Source organism: Aulonocara stuartgranti (genome assembly GCF_965226115.1).
Source record: "Aulonocara stuartgranti genome assembly, chromosome: 4".
Lineage (NCBI taxonomy): Eukaryota > Metazoa > Chordata > Actinopteri > Cichliformes > Cichlidae > Aulonocara > Aulonocara stuartgranti.
Window position 1 is genome coordinate 12,704,262 of NC_138942.1, and position 21,202 is coordinate 12,725,463.

The 21,202-nt window shown below is 42.6% G+C and overlaps 1 long non-coding RNA gene across 1 annotated transcript; it reads left to right on the forward strand.

Annotated features, from left to right (window-relative positions):
- Positions 1–1,303: 1,303 nt before the first annotated feature.
- On the forward strand, positions 1,304–20,749 carry LOC309705442. Its single transcript, XR_014276551.1, has 3 exons — positions 1,304–1,337; positions 20,118–20,408; positions 20,532–20,749. It is a non-coding gene; the product is annotated as an uncharacterized lncRNA (long non-coding RNA).
- The last annotated feature ends 453 nt before the right edge of the window (positions 20,750–21,202 follow it).

The following is a 21,202-nucleotide window of genomic DNA, read 5'->3' on the forward strand; positions in this document are numbered from 1 at the left end:
GAACTCTATGATATTCTAAACAGCAGTTCCACGGCACAAAACCATGACTGGAAAAAAAAATCCCCTCGTGGTGGTTTATGTAATCGAAAATCAACATGACAAAATCAGGAAATATAACATGAAGTTTGAGGTTATTTTATATGAAAGCCATGCTTCAGCTGTTTCCATTAGCTTTATATGTTTCTTGAATCAGCAATAATGGTGCCAAAGCCGTTCAGTCACTTCGGCTCATTTATAAATAGGTCTATTAAATATGACATGATTTGTCTCATAACGAGTGAGTAATAACTTCTGAATTAGTGTCTCTGACAAGTGGCCTGCCTTGTATCCTGCTCATTAACAAGGCCACATTCATTCTTACCCTCCACGGGCGTTGTTGAGTTTGTCTGAGTAGGCCAATATTGCCGCGGCCCATAATTCGACTTTAATTAATTCCCAGCCAGATGGAAATTCCTGTAGTTGCTAATGAAAGAAATGTTGTTTCTCTCAAGGCGGATTGACCGTAAAGAGAGCGGCTTTGCTACAGTGCTCAGGGTAGAGAGGAATGCTAATAATTCTAAAAGGCTTACAGTGCGCCGGCAGTATCCATGGTAATTCTTCACATACAATGGTGGCCTTTTTTTAGAGGAGTGGAGAGGGGAGGGAGGCGTCTTCCTCGTCGATTCAGTTTGGTGCGACATTAAGAAAGAGCTCCTGTGCACTTTCAGCTGTTCAGGTTATTATTAGACATTTTATCCAATGCAGTTTGCTTAGATTAATGATTATGAAGCGATTTGTAGGTGTGTCTGTATGTAACGTGGTTTGGTAGTCTGCCTGAAAGAGTTACTCATAAATGGTTAAACATAAACATCACCAGATCATCGCAGAATTTCCCTAACGTAGATAAGATTTCGATCGCTCCTCAGCCCCCTTTTTTCTTTTCTTTTCCTGTGTGTCGTGTCGCTGTTCCCTGCAGGAGGACGGTGTGAGGGTGTTGTGCGCTTTTTTTTCTCTCATCAGTAATGTCAGGCTCTGTTTGAACACTTGTTATGGCTTAAAGAAAACAGTGTGTTTCTAATTTACCTCATGATCCAGTGATTGCTATCAACATCACAGAAGCATGTATAATCAAAATTCACTTCCCCTCTCACAATCAATGACTCAACTGTGGTGAACACAGAGGCGAGTGTTACGCTAATTGCCCTCTGGATAACCTTTTGTTTATTCATTTGGTTTCTTGACCTGCTCAGTACTTTTCTGGGGTAAAAGGAACTGGACGGCATATAAATGTCTTTCAGTACAAGCATGCACTTCTCTTAGCCAGCGCGGCGTGGATTGAACCTGACGTCATAGTACGGGTAATTGATTTTATATTACTACTGCAGTACAATACATAGAATATTAAATGTCATATTTAATGGTTTAAAAAAAATCTTGTAAATCCAGTAGTCCCATAAAGCAGTTCTGCTTGTTGATTTATACTATTGCCATCAGTGGCCTAATAACCACATAACCACCACGCGGCAGAAGCCATTTAATCTGGAGATTCATGGCTCTAATTTTGGCATTTATGCAGTTTAACTATCTATTATATGTTCTATGGATAAAGCTTTTACTGTGCTTTCAGTGTGTCCCAGCCCTGAGATGGTGCTAAAGTTTATTATTCCCAGGTGTTTTTCCTGCTGGGTCCTTGTGTATATGGCCACCTGGTGAGGGAGCAAAACCCTCCTCCTGCTTGTTAGTCAGCTTCATTAGTGAAGCCCAGGCTGTAAAGGGCCTAAATTCATCAAGCCACTGTCACAGGTAGTGTTCCTTTAAGTTCAAGCCTCCAGAACAACCTTTAATATATTATAAATGCATACATTGAGATGGAATTTGCTTAACTAGAAGTGATAGTTCTTTTATTTTCTAAGCTGCTTCTTCTTGTTTCGCTTGCTTCCTTAAAGGGTTGCCACATTGGATTATCTTATCCCTAACATCCTTTTCTATCAACCCAACCCACTGCATGTCTTCTTTCACCTCATCCATGAACCTCCTCTGTGGACTTCTTATTTTCCTCCTGCCTGGCAACTCCATAGTCAACATCCTTTGTCCGGTATATCCACAATCCTCCATGTGCTCAAGTCTAAATTGACTTGACAAACAAAAAGGCTTTTCTTCCTTTATTTTTGCTTTCTGTTCAGCAATATCCTCCAAACTGTGTGCTCAGCCACGTCGTCCTCCACAATCAGAAAAATTCTGTGTTGCTTGCGGAAAAAAAGGAGAAACGCTGTCCCAAATGTCATAAAAGTCATGGATCGTGAACTTTAAGAAAACTTTAGGAAACTGCAGAAGTAAAGTTTAGGTAGAAATGACAGAAGACCTAATTATATGACTGATAGAAATAGCAGATATACGATAATCATAAGATTGATAGAAATAGCAGAAATGCTATAATTATGAATATGACAGCTGATGCGGTCTCCCTCCAGGAAACCACCGTCTTTATACGTTTTCAAAAAGCCATAATCAGCAGCACACCAGGCATGCGCTCTCTGCCGAGGAAATTACCACGTTGTTTGGAATTATAGTCATTTGGATATGGAGGCAGTTGGATACGTTTGGGAATGTGGCTTAATTGCTAAGCCTGTGTCCTTTTTGTAGACCACAGGTTAATGGGTGGTGTGTTTTTATATCGACAATGCTTACATGTGCTTGTAGATAATTTGGCTAATGGAACGGAAAGGTGGTATTTTTAATTCCCTCATTTGTTAGTTAGAAAACATTATCTTATAGATTTTTTTCCATAAAATGTTCATTTATTTGCTTGTATAATAGACTCTTGGTTTTTTTTAAAGTGTGACCAGCTTATTCAGTAGCATGTGAAAGAGTTCCCCGGGCTCGTGTCTTCTGAATACTGACCGCCCTTGTTAGAGCATGCACCATCCAATTAGCCTTCCTTCCTTATCACTGCTGACCTGGAGGAGGCTGACAGCTGTTATTGGCTCCAGCACCTCCCAGATTCCCCATTCACTATTCATAGTGCGTGTGCAGCATTTCTGTGCACTTGCATCCTCACAAAGTACTGTGTTTGTTTATTGTTCAACTGTACTTATCTGACCTGTGAGCAGTGAAGGACAGTTATGATTCTTCTCTTATTGGCTAAAAGTGCAGGTCAGGAGCTTGTGAGTCACATATGTTGTTTGGGTTAAAATGATATCAAATGACTGCTGAGAGTTTCTTGTTGCCTTCTGAGCGATGTCCTCCATCCACTGTTTGTTTGATTAAAGAAGTTCAGGCTTGCTTACTTAACGTCACTTAGAATTGTCAAGGTTTTTCTGTCCGATAAGATTTGTTGTGTATTCATAGTTGCTTGGTTATGAGTATGATGATAAGACTAAATTTAGCCTTGAAAGAAAAGCTTTTTTGCTCTCTCACTCTATATTGAAGCTGTAGACCCATTAACACATTTAGTGCATACAACAGTTTTATTGGCTGGCCAAAAGGTTTCGGCTTATGGCCTTCTTCATAATCATAAAACATATTACAGGCAGCATTTTAAGTAGGATAATTACAGGGCTTGAAAAAATACAAAACAGACAATCACAAAGACCAACATGCACATTGGTCATTGACACACTAACAACGATGGGCTTTGATCTTGCGGTTTAGAGTCGGTCATTGTTCCTGGCCGCAAGCTGAAGTGCACTGGTAGGGCACTGAAGTTGTTATATATACTGCATGTGCTGCTAGAGATTTAATTTGTTGCGATCTTATCGTCTTCCTGCAACATGGAAGTTGGTGAAGCTGTGCCACAAATCTTAACCCTGTCTCTGCTCTTTATTCTGATCACATCTGTTGAAGCTGTGGTTTTTTTGTTGTCTTGGGGGTTCCCTTTGCCAGTACTTTCCATGTGGTTCTTGGTCTTGAAGCAAGCAGTTTCAGCCCCGCTCCAGTTCAGATGTAACTCCTCTTCCTGTTATCGTTCTGGCCTTGAATGAACCTCAGTTATTCTCTGTGTTTGTGAGCATGTCTTCAGAGGTTGTCCTGCTGATGCTCTGTGCTCTTGAAGAGTGACTTCATGGAGACAGCTCAAACTTCAGGGGTCTGGCTCGCCTCTTGTTTGGACGCCGGCCAAAATGAGCTCATCCATGACAGTGCTTCCAGCTGCTTGGTCGTAGGAGTGCTGTTCTTCCTTGACCTCCTCACCCGGCAACGACGCCGTGAGGTGGTGCGTCTGTGACACGGTTCCCAGAGGCTCCGCCAGGGACTGACCACTGGCAGCCTGCCGCCCCCTCGGCGCCTGCTAAGCAGCGCGGCCTCAGGCCTCCACTGTTCCCTACGGAGAGGCCCAGTTTGTTCTGGACACACGCCAGCGCTGAGCGGTTGGGGGCAAGGCCAGGTCAGCTCTCAGGGGTGGTCTTGTAGTCCATGCGTGCGAATGTATGTGCGATGTGTTTGGAGCCACGATGATTAGCTTGTGTTTTGTTTTTGTGTGATTCTGTTATTTTTTTGCTTTGGTTTTAAGCTCTCGGGCCGTAAGATCTCTCTCTGTCTTTGTCAAACCCCCCAGCGTGTCCTGGGAATAGCGAGGAGGAACAGCACACAAGAGATTATGCTTCTAATTCATTCAGCTATTTCTATGAAGATAAATGCTGAAGGGGTGCGGATCCTGAAGGAAGCTTTTGTCAGTTAGGGGACACAGAGAATTGCTAGTTCCAGCGCTGCTACTCATGCTACACTTTCTTTTGATGCCGCTGCATAATATCAGCATGAGTTAGAAATCTCTGGAGCGTATAAGGTATCAGCAGGCCTGAAAGATATCCCCTGGGAGGAAGATAGCTGCATTGGACTGTGTGCTGGGCTCTGTCACTCAGTCATCTCCTGGCCTAACACAGTCAATCTGGTCTCAATCTGTAGCAGAGCACACGAGCAGGAGGGGGGCCAGCCAAAGGTCAGAACCTGAGAAGGAGTCACCCGTCCCCCCCCCCCCCTTCCTTCTGATCCACTTCTCCATTCGTGGCCACCTCCTCCAATGCTTCACCCACTTCTGCCTTAGCTCACCATTTGGAATCCATTATCCAACCCGGCTGGAGTTTTCTGATAATTAAAAGGAGACGTTCTCGATGTTCCCTCTCAGATTAACGGCTGTTCTCTGGGATCAGCCGTTGGCAGGGCGAAGACTGCAGGCAGACTGGTGCTCATCCAGAGCTGGGAGCAAATCCTAGTGTACATACATACATAGTGTGCTCACATAGTGTGAGCGAAATCCATTCGTTTTTTTAAAGTTAGCACTTTTGGAACTGGGATTTGCAATATGTTGGAGAAGAGAGTGGGGGAGAGGTGTTCATCTGGGGTACGTTAAGGCTGCGGTTTGCAAAAGAAAGCTATCAAAAACATCTGTCACACAGCGGCGAGCTTATTCTGAACTTTGGGGAGGGAGGGGGGGGCAACTCTGAACTCAGTTTAATTGTAATTCAAGTTTGGCAGCGGTGCTGCTCAGCACAGAGGTCAGACACACTTGGTGTTACATTCTCATCAGACCATCCCTCCAAAAGTGCACCTGGTCAAACTGAGTTCATCACCCATTTCTGAAACTGTGTTTGACAGCTCTAACTTTTATTACAGAGACTTGGCTCAAATCTGGATTTGCATTCTGTTTCTCTTTTTTACAGTTGATGAAAACTTTACCCGTTATTCAAATATGCACGTGGCATGAGGATAAAGAAATCCCTGATGGCAGCCAGCATTTACACAACCCTTCTGTCCAGATACATTCATTTGGTTAAGCAAATTCATTTGAAAAAAAAAGTCTAATAAAGTTAAAAGTTTTGGCTAAAGAGGACTTCAACTGATGCAATACAAGATGCGCTCCCATGCACTAATGAACTTGTGAGGCTTTTTCATTAGTTAAAAAACATATGAATCACATCAGATAACACTGTTTCATGCGTTATTAGTTTCAGCTAATGAGTCATTTTCCTCCTTATCTATGAGCACATCTGTTGGACTCAGTTTTTTTTTTTTTATGTGTGTGCATGCAGCAAGAGATAGTTCGTACTATTATTTTCCTGGCAAATTTAAGAGTTACCAATTTGGAGTGTGACCTCAGTCAAAGGCAGTCACTTGTTTGCTGTTAAAGCATGTGATTAAATCCTAATGACAGTGCAGCCGATTTGGTCTCTCTCGGGGTAGTTTAAGAAGCATAGCTGGTCTTGAACTTGTGACATGCAGCTAGTCTTGACAATTCACAGCTGCGAGGCCCCAAAGATCATCACAGGACTCTTAAATCAGATGACATGGTAGCCGGTGTGCTTTTTTTCTTTTTTGCAGTCTGTTAACAAGCCTTTCTGCAGTTTATTTATCCCCCTGTCACGTGATTTTGTAAATATTCAGGATGCGCCTTATTTCAGCAGCAGCTGTATCCTCTGATCGGAAGTTATAGAATGTAAGCTGTCGTCACTTTATAGTTGCAACACAGGTCGAGTCTTTTGAAATCGGTGACACAGTCTTGGTAAGAGCAGGGTTGCAAGAATTATTGCTCATCTTCGTGGATCTCAAGGGCAGATCCAGGCCACTTCAGAAACAAACGGCTTTTGTGGTTATGTGGATCTGCTGAAACGTAGAATTAGAGGCAGCATCAAAAACTCAGAGCTCTGTGATGATCTAGTTTTATCTGCTGGTGTGATTTATTTATTTATTTATTTTTAAAGGTATTAGATATAGTTTTTTTTAGGTTTTCTGCACCTTTACTCAGTTCTCAATTCCGTCTTATTTGCGCGGAAGTGAAAAAATACGAGTTTCAACATTTGCAGTGTGGTTGTGGCCAATTTTGTCTTGTCTGGTTAACCTCAGGGGGACAGATTAGTTTCTCGTGTTGAAAAGCTCTCTGCATCTCTGTTTGTTAGCAGCTTCCACAGTCAAAAATGGCAGAGAAGCATTTGTTTTTATTATAGCCTTTTCTGTCATTTGCTTTAACCTCGTCTTCCTGCAGAAGTCCTAATTACAGGGCTGGTAGTCATAGTGTGTTGGTGTATATGTTCTGTGCGTAACCCCTGCTTCTCTTAAAGTGTTTCACCTGTTCATGCATCATTTCCTGCCAGCCTTCAGGGATAACATCCGGGGCTGCTGCAGTGTTCCAGACATGTGTGGCTTATTAGCATGATAAATAATCACACTAGTTGCAGCATTGTTGTATATTTTATATAAACTCGAAGCGTAAACTTCAGAGACGCTGAGCCGATCAAAACATAGAGCTTGAATCTAGCTTGAATTTAGAGTTTGCAGGCACATTTTCACATGTTTATGTTTAAATTTCAGAGCAAGGAGTGCTTTTGAAATCATTCATGTGCTGAGAAATCACAGGCTGGCAGCACAAGTAGCAAAGAGGGTTTTAAACCGAGGGGCCTCTTGAGTCAACGATGCCATGCTTCTCTCCCCCACAAGGAAGGCCTGCTGCTGGAGTCACGAGCCAACATCAGCAGCCTAATAAGAAATTGCTTCTCTGCTCCAATCAGAGGAATTCAAACATGTGTGCAGGCCAGCCGCCCTCTCCTCTATTCCACTATTTTAAGAGCCAGACCAAGGGGGGTGGAATTACACTCCAATATACTTAATCATTTCCATCAGTGATGTGGGATACAAAAGCCCTGCTCCTCCAGGGCTGTTTCCAAGAGACATATTCACTGTACACATAAATATCCTGGATGAATTAAGTGGAGAGATCGCTGTGCAGCTACTACTTGCACAGAAGCTTTTGAAATTGTCAATGATGTGCGTCACGCCTGCTTTAACCGAGCAGTGTGCGCAGAAGAACTGCAGTGCTGTGGAAGAGCGATAGCAAGAGATTTGGCGATGCAAAAGAAAGGGCAGTGGACGCGGTCGCAGCGGTCTACCAGCAGCTGTCATCCTAAACGAGTGACTCAACTCTAGGAAGTGACTTTTGACATACAGTATAGAGTAAAGGAAGTGTGCACAAGTGTGCCGTAGTCTGATCAACAGTTTACCAGCTTTTTCGCTTTTTTTTTCGCACATTTAGCTGCATGTGCCCAGCGTCAAAGAAGCAGTGTTGTCACTTATGGCTTCTTGGTCCCCCCCCTCCGCCCCTCTTGTTTTTTTTTACTCTTTTCTTTTTGTTTGTAGTGGTCTTATCATATTTTTCTGAGGTCCCTCAGAGAGACAAGAAGATAAAATTGCAGGATGTGGGATTCCCCTCCTGCTCCATATGAAATAATCATCCCTCTTCCCGCTTCTCCTGTCATCTATGTGGTTAAGGGTGGTGGTGGTGGTGGAGGGGGGGGTTTCAGAGGAAGGAAAAAGCGCGTGCAGAAGCACAGACGAGCTTGCACGCTGCGGCGAAGATCACAAAGACTTTGGCAGGAGGTTGGCTGTGATGTGGCGGCCCTCTGATACACATGGGCACCATTCTGGCCGTGAATGGGAACAGTGGAGTACTGCTCACCGGAAAGCCCCAGCCTTTCTGATCCGTCACACACACACACACACACACACACACACACACACACACACACACACACACACACACACACGAGCACAAAAAAAGCTCTGGCTCAAAATTTTCTCCACCTCAGAGCTGCTGGTTCAAAGCAGCCTTAGCAACTTTGTGTTTAGAGGATTGAGTCCGATTTACATTAATTGGACTAAATCTTCGTGTCGTTAACGCGGATGTTGGAAAAACCAGAAGATTCACCAGGTCCCGTAACCACGGAGTCATCACTGACGTTAAAGGTGCAGTCAACATGATGTTTTGATTTTCTTGTTTTATTATTGTCTGACAACTTACCGGTAACCTATCCTACCAGTGCGCCCTCTGACACATTCTGCATTAGTTGCGGTGGAAAGACAAGTCTCTGCACGCGGATGAAACAGTAGCCATGTTAGCAGTGTTTATCATGATAGCAAGAGGGTAAACAAACACTCGAACTCCTTTGAGGTCCTCTTTTATTTATAAACCTCTGCATGCTCTGCTTGTCACCTACAGCAGCCTGAAAAAAAAGCTTTTGACATGCAAGAACACCAACTGACATCCTGAAAGTTTGAAGTTAAGGTACAAGTTCACCTGAGGTGCAGTTGGCTCATGAATGTGGGTGCACCGAAAGCATCACAAAGCCATAACTGCTACTGATGCAGTAATGGATGGGAAACCGCCAACTGATTCTTAACTGTGAATAAGTGTGAAAGTCACCAAAGTGCAGGTGAGATAAAAGGTTACAAGAAAGGAAGGAGGGAGTTTTTACTGCTATTTTTTTTTCTTGTAAAGTTATAGCTTTTATCTTTGTGGTTAGATGTGGCTTTAAGCAGCGTTTTTTTGTTGCACAACAGTCAGCAGCACACATTTCAAAAAAATGAAGACAAGAACAATGCTTGTATGGATCAACACAGAACACAACAGAGAAGATAAAACAACAAAAATGTCTAACAAATAAAAATGAGTAGACATTGTATATGTGTGGCTAATCTGTAGTGAGAGTTGGTAAAAAAAAAAAATAGGAAAGTTAATCAAAAAAAGACATGCAACTCTGAAAAAAACTTTAAAAAATGGTACACGGAGTTGTTCAGTGGTTCTAGTTTCGGCCATCGTGCAACTGTGCTGCATAATGACCTGGAGAAACCTGCAGTCAGCTGAGACTGAAGGAGGAACCTGGGTTACCGATGAACGGACTCAACCTGGGATTTCTGTACCTGGATGATTGAGCAGGCATCACGACATGTTAACCTGAGCTTTTCTGCTCTGAGAACTGACATAACATCCTTAAGCCACAAAGAAATAACTGGATGATCAGGTGACTACCAGAGAAGCAGGATGCAATGTTTTTTTAAAAACATGAAAATAAGTAAATGTATCATAAGAATTAGTTATCTTATAGCAGATTAAGCCCAGCTGTGTTGTCCAGCTGTGGAGATCTAGATATTTGTGTGACATACAGGGACTGAACCACAGAGAGGTCAGGGGTGGCCACCGCCCCACCCACATGCAAGTAATTGTGAAGCCCGTTAGAAGCTGCACACACACTAAAGTCAAAGACATTCAGCTACTTCCACTGAGTGCAGGCAAAAATAACTGCTGGCAACTTGGGCGAGCCCAGAGTTAACTGAAACTACTGCCAATGAGAGCACAGGATACCTTTGACTGAGATATGATAGGGGGTTACCTAGGCAACCGGAGCCTGGAAAGACTGCTACCAGCCGTCAGCTTCAGCTCAAAGTGATGCATGATAAGCAATTTGCTTCCTACGTGGACGCCTCTATTATATTATTTTTAACAGCACGGCCACCCATTTAAATTCCAGTTATTCACAAACCTTATCAAAAGTTTCCATCACTGAAACGGAAAAGCTTATTTATGTGGAAAAAACATAACAAGAAAGCAAGAACAAGGCATCAACTTCTATCCCACTCCAGTATAATTAATTAGCCCAGCCTTTCCACCTCCAGTAGTTTCGCAACCAAACAGGATTATAGATTGATGTTATTCTGTAGTAAGTCTGCAAATAACATTTAACAGTAATATTATCTGTATTTATAACATTCAATAGGCTGCCAGTACAGTACTCTTCTTGCTGAGAGGCAACAGTGCTGACCTCTTGTTAAAAATTGCTGGAAATCAGAGTAATTTAAGTACGGGTGCTGAAGGCAATTTTAGCAACACCTGAAACTGTATCAAGTGCTGAATAACTAAACTAGTAGAAAGTAAGAGGAGACAGATGTAGCTCTTCTAAAGATGACAGCTAAAATGCCCAGCTCCTGTAGAAACTACTTTTGAGTCACTCCACTGTGAAGTTTACTTTTTTAAACTGCTTCTTATTAGACCTTGAGCAACACTTAATAAAGGGAAGCATGTGTAGTCAGTCATTCCACAGAAGTGTTTAGATAGGGTTAGTCATTAACAAGGAGTTATGAGTAGAGTCAGCTTTTGTTTCCCCAGAAAAGCAGTAGCAGCATTATGGCTTTTCAGCTCTGCTGTTTACAGTCTGTGATGCCCTTTGACTCTCCCCTCCTTCGCTGACCCCCTCCAAATCCTGTATTTATTAAACAACCCCACCACCTGTCTGTGCAAGAGGAATGTGAGTGCCGTCAGGGCCCAACAACCGCCACCACCACCATCAGCACCGCCACCGCTGCTGCTGCCAGTTTCTGCTTCCATTTTGGTGGAGACAGGAGAGGGAGGGAGAGATTAACCGCTGGACTGCTGTGGTTTTAGGCCTGCCTGACGGACCATGCAGACTGCTGGTTCTCTCATTAGCCTCCCTCTTTTTCCTTCCAAAATCTCTCTTTCCCCTTCATTGCTCCGCGATGTGCCAGTGGGTTTTTGGAATACTGAAATAGCCTGTGTCTTGTTTTATTTGTCAGGCATTCAGTGAGAATTCCCCCTCCAACCCACAGCTGGCTCAGGAATGTTCTCTCAAGTCTCCACTCACTTCATCACCTCCTTGTCCCCCACTCGCTCTTTATTATTTCCCTCCTCTCCTCCTCTCCTGCACTGGCTCTCCGTTGTCCTCCTCCTCCCCACATTTCCCCACATTTTTATCTCTTTCCTTCGCCGTGTCCCTCTGTCCGCTTGCCTTTTCAGGGATGGTCGTTAGCAAGGGGCTGACATGGGGAGAAGAGTCGACCGGTGCCAAAGCTCACAAACTGCTCGCTGCAAACACAAAGGGTTGCTGTGGAGATGGGCTCACATATGGCTAAATTGGATTTGCTCACTTTGTCTACCCGCTCACTTTTATTATTTCTCTTTCTGCCACTGCCTCTTGCTCCCCTTAATGTTACTTTTCCCTCCTGTGCCATCCTGTGAAGCTCATTTATTTTCCTCATTCTGGATGTTAATCTCCCAACTGTCTACTTTAAAACTTTTCTTGCCATATTTTAACACAGATACACTAAATAACAGGATGATAAAAAAAGAAAGTATTTATATGTGAAGATCTGTTCTGTGTCCTTCACATCTTATTAGATATAAAACTCCCTGAAACAACTGTTAAATGTTTACTGAGAGTACTGAGGATGACTGTTTTAAAATAAAACAATAGTGTAAGTGTAACTTTATTTAGATTAATATGCACCAATAGACTGAGGTGAGTTTACATATATTTCTGTCTCGGGTTTGAATGTATCACTGCAGATCTTTGCAAGTACAAATGCAAATAATTTATCGGCATCACTGCATTTCCAATAATTTTCTCTGTAGGTCTGTTTTTGGTCTTCACGTATTTCACCTGATCTTTTCAGCTTTTTGGTGCATGGCACTTTGTGTGCAATGCACTTGTAAAGCTTTTTTTTTTTTTTTGCCAGAGTAACTGCCTGAGTGGGGCCAAAAACAACACTCGCTGAGCAGTGGGACTCAAAGAAAACTGTAAAGTTGTGGGCTAGAAAATGAAAAACTGAGCTGAAAAGATGCTATCGCGCTTTGCATAACTGCAGTTGGGTAATAATTCTCTGTTGGGAATCTTCGTCACATACAAGTGGGCCTATTATTGATGTTAATTTAATTTCTTTAAAGAGATTTAAGCCTCGAAACCTCAGTTACCCCCCCTCTAGCGATTTTATGCCTTCTCCAACCAGTCGAGCTGCAGTTCATATCCATATCTGCCCAGACTCGTATAAGGTAATCGGTGAAGACACGAAGAGATTTATTTAGAAGGCAGTGCTTCAGATATGGACGTTGCTGCAAAAGAAGCTTCAAATTCTAAATCGTGGAGCAGCAACAAAGGCCAATCCACAGGTCCAAGGTGTGTACCCAAGAGCTTAATTTAGAAAAGTTACAAAGGGCTTCACAGAAAGAAATTTAAGGAATCCACAACATGGTTAAAAAATCTTTTTAAAAAAGACAAGAAGCACTCCGAGAGCACAAACCTCACCACGACAGCTCACTGTCACTCTCTTGAAGCGTATAGTTGTTATTTCCTGCAGAAGATTAAAGATTTAAAAAGTAGTAGTGAGGTCAGAGGTCAAATGTCACATTTGACCTATTTGGATATATTGGATACAAACAAAGGCACTAGACTTTTAAGCATAGTTTTAAAGCTAAAAGAGATATTTTATGAAAGTTTGATCTTATCTGACCTCGAAGAAGAGGACAGATCCAAAGTAATAGTGAAGGTGCTTAGAATTGTTCCCTCTATGACTGTATGTTGTTAATATAAATACGTTTTTAATTGCTCTATATAGCACTATTATCACATTAAGATCAATCTATTAAATATGAAGCAGAGGTCGGAGGTCGAATGTGACATGATATTTCAATCATTCTCTGGTACTTTCCATATGTTGACAATATACACCCCACTTGTAATAATCATGCTTTTAAAGTACAAGACTTTTTGTCATTTTTGAACTAATAAAGAATTAAGTTGACTTTAAAGACCTTGGTGGATCTACAACAAATTTTTAAGGGATATTATCACCTCACTCTAGTTTGATCAGAATAGTTAATAACTCGGGGGAAGCATGGCCAGTAAATGCTTTAGATCTTCCAGTACTGAAGCAATAGGGTCATATTTTTTCGTGCCAGTTAAAATTGGTATCCTGCTGCAAAAAATAGCACTTTTTTCATTTTTAGATCATCAAGCTAAACGACCGATGAGCTCGTGCCATGGCAGGGCGACCTTTTTCCTTCCGTCCACAATTTGCCAGAATTGCTTCTCCTCCTGCACGAGTCTAAATTTAATCAAGGTCACGGTAACACTGGTTGTTCTCAACACATTTTCATTTTCATTAGTTGGTGCAAATGCAACCAAGCATTTACAAGGAAATGTATCGCTTTCTTTTTGTGCATCGCACATAACAATCACCTGTAAGCAGTAGCAGCATGAGGCGGATGAGCTACTCCGTCACTGACGTTGTGGTTTCCTGTTAGATATTTGTGCGAATTCTTTAATTTATATATTTAGTCATAGCAGGCATGTAATTTTGTCATTTGAATCCAATTCAGGCCTAATTTAGAGAAACTTCTATAAAGAATTCCTGGGACAATGGGAGAGAAGCGATGGTAGAATTGTGCAGATGTTTTAAAAATGTTAACATATTCCAGAAATACCTTCCTCGAGCAGATTTTCTCCTAAATTAGTCAGAAGTTGTGTGGCAGCATAGTTTTGAATCCTCCACAGAGAGCTATTTTGCTAGCTTAAATACCTTTGACATGCCAAGCTACCTGCGCTCAGCTCTATGGAAATCACCAGCCAGCTTAAAAGAGATCGCTCAAGGGGTGTTACTAAGTAAGCATAGCTGTTATAAACTACAGCCAAAACCTGTAACCCCTGTCTGTTTCTAATGATTTACAGCAAGAGACTGCAGTCGCCTTCATTTTCCAGTCTTCACATGGGTAACAAAGGGAGCGTTGTTCACGACACAGAGAGCATAGTTTTATAGATGGGCTTAGGTCAATGTTAAGGTGGTTTAGTGAGTGTGGTTTTTTTTCTCATGAACATATAAAGCATCTGGGCAATGTTTGTCTATACCAAGTTCCAGACCCACATTTGATGTTGAAAGATAATAATCCACAACACATCGTGGCCTCTGAAGGAGGTTTGATTCCGCTCCGCCACATATAAAGTTTTATCCTGCTACAGCATCTTCAAGAGAGTGATTAACACAAATTCCTCCACGGAAAATCGCTCAGAACAACTATGAATGGATTCCTGTGGGGAATAAAAGGTGGCTGTGGGCTTTTGTGGACCATATATATTCTAATGCTCCACCGCCATGCCATGAATCCATTGTTAAGCTCTCTGTCTCCCAAACACAACAGCAAAGCAGAGCATCATGAATAATACGGCATCTAATACCTCATGAAATATACATTAGTTGAAGTGCTTTCAGAGCTTTGTAGCACATCATCCTTCATGATTCATACGTGCTTTCTCTCCCTCTCTCTCTCTCTGCGTATGAGGGAGAGAAAGCATGCAGCGGCACTGTGCCGGTCGAAGCACTTGTTGATGCTGAAGCTAAAGTGAACCAGATGTACTGGAGGGGGATATGCTGCGTTGCTCCTCGCTGAGGTAATTCTTGGGTTCTGTTTGGAGTTGGTATATCATTTGCATGCTCGCACGGGTGTAAACTTTAAAGACAAACAGGGAAGCGTTTTGTGCAGGTGTTAAAGAAGTTGTTATTCTGCTCGGTGTTTGGCACGATCCCGTGCAGGAGGGAAAAATAGTAAAGTGAGAGCGAGAGAGAGAGAGGAAAAAAAAACACTGGAAGCTGTACTTCCCCTATAGAGTTGCTGGAAAATTTGTCCCAAGGAATAATTCATACTAAGGGTGGTTACAGTCCAGCCACAACCTCCCCTCCTCTGAACCTGTGAATCACAAGCAGTACACAGAACCACAGCTCTGTTAAATGTGAAGGGAATAAGAAAAGCTTCTTTATGGAAATGGAAATGGACTGGCATTTATACAGCACTTTCCCAGTCTTACTGACCACTCAAAGCACTTTTTAAACCATGCATTCATACAACGCTTTATTCCTACACCAACCTATTTAGAATCACCAGTTGACCTAGCATGCATTCATAAATTACAGAGATGTCAAAGAATTATATGGTACACATGGGAAAAAGATGGTAAATATGTGGTGATGTCTTTGAGAAACTTTGTGTCAACAATTTCCCTTTCACACGTGAGACTGGGCTAAAGCTTTTCTTGGAGCATATGTTGCCAGAAACCTTGAAGGTCAGATCATTAGTTGGATAATGTATGTCCTTGTGCCCAAATGGTCCCAGACACAAGACAAAGGCGTTACTCCCGCGTACTTTCCAGGAGGGAAAACTGATACTCTAGACCTTGAGTCCAGATCAAGGCGTTCGGGAGACTTTGAGTCGTTCTAACTTGCCTCGTTCATGCATACCTTAGTGTATGTAAACACACATAAGACACAAAACACAGACTGGAATGTCAAGATAACAAATAGTACGTCTTACTTGCCACACGAGGTTCCTCCTTTGTGTCTGAATACTGTTTGAGGTGAACTTTGGTTATTTCATGTGTCCAAAGTGTGTTCAGAGATTTGAAGGTCAGAAGTTGGTTAAACCTTCTAACCAAAAACAGAAAAAAGTAAAGTTTTCAACTTTAAGACCGCCATAATAAGCACTAACAATCAAAACTGCTGGTCTCCTGTATATATAGTCTGTGCATGCAGATTGTCTTCATCTGCAAAAGTGATGTGAGTTTAACTTATTAACTTACATGACTTCAAAGAGGATATGAACAACTGAAACTACCAAAATCTAAATATATATATACTTGTGATAACAAACTAATAAAGAAAGTAGTAATTTAATTCAGTAATATGCAATTTAATGCGATTATAAATAAAACTATAAATAACTGTAAGGATGTATCATTTTATCTTAGCATTTACTTCCATAAATATACTTTCTTCACCTAATGTAGTTCCTACTAATGTAAATCTGCTTTACTGTGCAAATGACTGGGCTGTCACCCACAACAGAAAGAGCTGCAGCCTGTCAGGTTATTGATGGGGAACTTTAGTAATCGAGCTGAAATTTATATCATCAGAGGTACAGTTAAAATTGAAAGGAAATAAATGAATTCATACAAAAGCACATTATTAGATAGATTTGGGAAATTTGGTCCCAAATCTATCAATTAGCCATTAGCTGCTCATTAAAACAAATGTCTAAACAGCCAATCAGATGGCAGCCCCTCAGTGCATTTAGGCATTTACGTTCAAACAAAACATCAGAAAGGGGAAGAAAGGTGATTTAAATGACTTTTAAAGAAGCATGATTGTTGGCTTGTTTCAAAAACTTTTCCAACACTACCAGAGAATGTGAAAAGGACAAAATGAGTGGAAGTTCTCTGGAGTTCTCAGGTGAGAACAGCCACACTGAAAAAGACCCAGTCTTTAGAACCAAGGTAAGCAGAAGAGCACACAACACCTTGAAGCAGATGGGCTACAGTAGCAGAAGACCGTACAGGGTCACACACACACACACACACACACATCCGTGAACAAAGAGAAACTTTATAGCAGCTGCATAATTCTGTCAAGTCAATGTGAGCCCAAAATTCCGAGGAATGTTTCCAGCACATTACTGAATCTTTGTCATAACAGTCCTGAAGGCAAAAGTAGGTCTAATCAAACACTAGCAAGGTGTATTAGTGAGTGTGCACTACCATGTTTCCCCTCTCTATCCCCAAGAAATTGCAAAAAATAGGCTAAATCTTCACGCTGTCACACATTCTGTTCTGCACCATCTCTCCTCAGATTATTCAGATGTCAAGTTCAGCACAGACAGCATGCAGGTTCATTCTTAGGTAAACACAGAGGTTGCAAAGCGGAGCCCTGCTGTCCTGGTTCATTGTAGGCTGGTGACTGCAGGCATGCTTGGACACATCAGCCCTGGATCACATTGCTTTTGTTGGGACTGTCCGAGGTCTGCTCTGCTCCTCGTGACATCAAAGGACCATGTCAGTGTGAGTTAGCAAAGATGAGAGGCCGTACAAGCGCAACTCAGTGGAGTGTGATCAGCAGGGCTCACAGTGCACACTCTGGACAACACCGTGTTGTGTTAGCAGGCAGGGTAATCACGTAGCACTACAAAAACACTCAAACACAGGAGCTGCAAGAAAGAACAAACAGGTGATGATCGGGGTGGAGAAAGGGATAGGTGGAACATTTGGATGGTGGCAGAGAACACTCTATGAGGATAGACTCCGTTCACGTGGTCTAATGACTCACTAAACACACATCAGAACAAAAACAGGCTGCTGTGTTATCTCCTGTATGTGCTACTGGACTGGATGTATGGACAACATTCAGCTATTTGATAAGAGCTACAATAGGACAGAGGTGAAGCAGGTTAGGAGAGAGGAAGGTGGAGGTCAGGAGTCACCACACAGGAGGCAAAACATCCTCTGCAATACTCCCAAAAATCACATCCCCTAGCATTGCTGCAGCCAGACCTGAACATCCTTTTAGCAGTCCAAACACGGCCTTGCTCTTCCCTGCACACCTAGTCTGTAGCAAATAACACGGAACGAAAAAGTCATCTGTGAAAATGTTTGGATTGTTATGTCTGAGAGGCACGCCTGTTATCTCCCGGCTGTATAATATTCTTATGCGCTGCTGGTGTGGTTCTGTAATAAAAAAAACCCCCAACATTTAACCACTTGATGATTTTCATGTGTTAGTTTCAAAAGAAAGAATTAAATATTCTGCCATTAACTGGGGAGAATGCTGTGAAACCGGTGCTTTGAAGGCAAATGAAATGCATGGTGCTCTTGAAATGACATGTTGGATGAAGTTTCTCCTTATTTAAAATAAAGAGAAAGCGCTTAATGCTTTGCATTGTCTACTTACAGTATTATCTTTAAGAGTAATTTAACATTTCTGTGTGCAGACAGCAGTTGTTGCCCTTAAGGTTTGAACTGCTGTGAGCATGTGCTGTTTTTTTCTTCTTCTTCACAGTGCCAGTTCTTTGGCGCACAGAAAGAGGTGTTTTACCGACAGGTGTGACTCCTGACCCTATCCTCTGTCTGCATCTGTCAACACATCTAACCCCGATGTCTCAGCTCAGGCGTGGAGAGACACGCTGCACCACCACCGGCTTTGTCTGCTCACCTGCTCGCATGGATAAAATATCCAGTCTGTTGAGCAGCAACAGCTCGCGCTAGTAATTGCTCTTGATTTTGCACCTCGGATTCTTCTGCAATCTTGTCTCAGACGAGTTAAAAAAAACATAAAAATGGGAGGGTTGAACAACAAGTGTGTTTTTCTGACTGCATGTATTCCATTCTGAACCGCCCTTCGGTGAGTAATGAGGAGGGGACTGATCGTAAACTACTTGCTGATGTTGAGCAAGAATTTGTACACTGGAGATGATGTCAAAGCGCAAATATCTTTTTGGCAATTCACCAGTTTCCTTAATTTATTTTCTGGACAGCAAGGTTAATCTTTACACAAAGATAACATTTCTGGCAAGAGTCCTGAATGACACAAACACACACAGGCATACGCGTGTATACTTTCATTCAACCGGCAGATGACTCCAGATGTTTCCTAAACAGATGAAAGGCAGGGAAGCTCCTCGCCAGCCTGCGTTAGACTCAACGAACGCTCGGAAGCCGGCCAGCTGGAAACACCCAAGCTTCCATACTGTTTCCTTCTCAGTGGTCCCTCCCTGCTGAGGGCCCATGGTTGCGATTTATATCCCCAGGAAGCATCCAGGCTTGTGAGGAGGACGAGGGGTCTGACTCCACTGTCGTTCAATAAAGCTTCGCGATAAGAGGATATAAGTGAAGAGAGGAAAAGAATAAAATGAAAAAAGAGAAACACAGTCTCTAAGAACACACTGCAAATGTGCTTGTTTCAGTATGTTTATTAATGTAGTTAGACTGGCCTGCTTTTTGGCAATCTCGTCTAAGTATTTCTCATTCTGGGTTTTAGATTGGCAGCAAGAAATTATTAAACTTTTCCAACAGACTTGTCTTTCACCACAGATCCACTTCATGGAAATGTCAGGATGTTATTAAATCTGCCGCTGCAGCTCTGCAGACCCTGTGGTCAAGACGTAGGCTTTACACATGAAAAAAACAAAACAAATGGCAGCTTAGCGAGGCTCCAGCCGCAGCTCGAGGTGTGTGAGCCACCCACGTTTTACCTCATTGTATCTGAATAATGCAACATCAGTGGAAGCCACAAACCTCTCAAAATGTCACTAGGAGTCAAAAGTGGGTGTGTCTTTCACCTGAATGGGAACAATTATGGTGTTACCTCAGCTCATACAATGGGCCCATTGTGAGGAGTATAGCTCCACGGGCTGCTGGTGGATCTGAGGCTTGGCAAGATGAGAGTGGGATGGGGTTGAGGTGCGGAGCGAGCCCACCGCTGAATCGCTTGCTTTGTTTGCAGACATATCCCGGGATTTTTTTTGATCATATGGTTGGAATGGATGGGGGACTCAAAGCTGCTTAACTCTGCTTACAGTCTGGGCTGCGCACTGCGTCACACAGGTGTGAGAGCAAGTTTAATCTCGCACCGAATCCCGTTGTCACTTTAGAAAACCGTCCAGATTTGGCTTTGGGCACACAAAATGCTAGTAAAGAAAAAACAGTATTATTTCACAAGTTTTTCAATATTTTACAGACGTTGTGTATAAACATCTGCTGTTTGATTTACTGCAGATGGTGAAGAAGACGCAGCCTTTTGTGTCGTGGACTCATTGATTTAGTGATCTGTTCCACACGCTGTGCTCATGCCTCCTTTGTGAAGGTGTGTGTCACCTGCTGCAGCTCTTTCAGCTGGTTGTGATTCACCTGCGTAGATGCGTGTCTCATCATGACGGAGTCTCCCGTGTTTCAACAGGTGTCTGGTAGGACAACAAAGTGAACTCCTTCACATGGGGGCATATTCAGCAAACGGCTAGAGCGATGGACGTGTTAAAGAGCAGCTGCAGTTGATGTTCAGCTGATGGGGTACTTGTTAACTTGAACATTTTTTGAAATCAACTATTATGGATTTAATAGCAGTGAGTGCCTCAGATATTTTATCTGCCTCCATCAAAACTGTGTTTACACTTTGTTTTCCTCTGCTTTCAGCATCTCTGATATGCATCCATACGTGTGACCTGCTGAAGCGTGTCTGTGTGCTGGGTCATGTGACCGTGGAAGTGTGCATGGAGCGTGCCAGCTTTGAATATGCGTGAGGCAGGCTAAGTGCTACAGGTGTGTGCGTCAAATGCACAAACCGGCCGGACAACTTGCTGATTCAGCCCTGCGGTGCTAAAGATGTCTGTTTGTGTGTGTGCGTGCAAGACACTGAGCCTACTTAGCACGGCTAAGCCGGGCGGGCAGAGAGCGGAGTAGAGGACAGACAGCAAAGCACAATAATAAGGTCACAAAGCGCAGCCTCCATGCTCGGCTCCCATGATCCCTCAGCTGATCCTGCAGCTGATCTGACAGAAACAGCCTCCTTGTTCCACTCAGTCAGCACATCAGCCCCTTTCAACTTCATCCAGGTTACTAAATACATAGATTAATACTCTCGCTACATTCTGCACCACCTGCTTAAACCCTAAAATATCTTAATGTGGACCTTTCAGCAAAACCTCAGACTCAGGGCGAGTTTAATCGTTCTGGTGCCCTTGAAGGCAACTTAAAACGTATCTGAGCATTCATGCGGAGGCCTTCAGCATAATCATTTGTGCATGCCATATACCTGTTTGAAAGGAGAATAATAAATTGTTTCTAGATGCCTTTTTCTGGGGATG